Here is a 724-nt window from a genome sequence, read left to right on the forward strand (position 1 = left end):
GAGCAGCCGCAGCAGGAGCAGGAGCTATGACTCAGGAGCCAGCTCCGACAGCCTGCGGCGTTAGGGAGTGCCACTGCTGGCAGCTGGCACCGTGTGCCGGCGTCACCTCCAGATTTCTGGCATTCTCTGCTTCCTTCCCACCTACCTGGTCATCGATAGCAATCATCCCTGATACTGATGCGGTGGCAGCGCCGGGTCCCCCTTCCCCGGTTCGGAGTAGGAGCCCTGCAGCGCCTGGTGCAGCCCCATCGCAGAGTGGGGGGATCAGTCCCAGCTCCCCAGGCCAGGGCTGGAAGAAGGGTTGGTGCTTTACAGAGGGTCTGTCATGACAGACCTGCTCCATCCTCACTGATGCTCCTGTCTGCTCATCGCTGCCGCTCTCCAAAGCACTACCAGTTGGTCCAAAGCAAAGAATTTCACTCATTGCTCCTCTGCCAAACCAGGAACCAACAACTTAACTTCTGCTGGAGGGAGAGACCCAGTTAGGGAGGAGTTTGCTGGAAAGCTTCTGTGATGAGGGGGGTGGCCTGTTCCCACCAAGGTAAATATCAGGTCCCTTGGGTCTCTTCTGCAGAGTTCCTGCCCACTCTGCAGCAGGCCTTTTCCCTAAGAAAATATTTATTTATTGCCGCTCGGCCAGTCCTTGCTATAAATAGAAAGCTAGAAATCCCTCCTGACGTAACTCCTGGGGAAAAAAAAGGCTATTTGCTCTCTTTATCCTACC

This window comes from Acanthisitta chloris, unplaced genomic scaffold, assembly GCF_000695815.1.
Source record: "Acanthisitta chloris isolate BGI_N310 unplaced genomic scaffold, ASM69581v1 scaffold28841, whole genome shotgun sequence".
NCBI classification, from domain to species: domain Eukaryota; kingdom Metazoa; phylum Chordata; class Aves; order Passeriformes; family Acanthisittidae; genus Acanthisitta; species Acanthisitta chloris.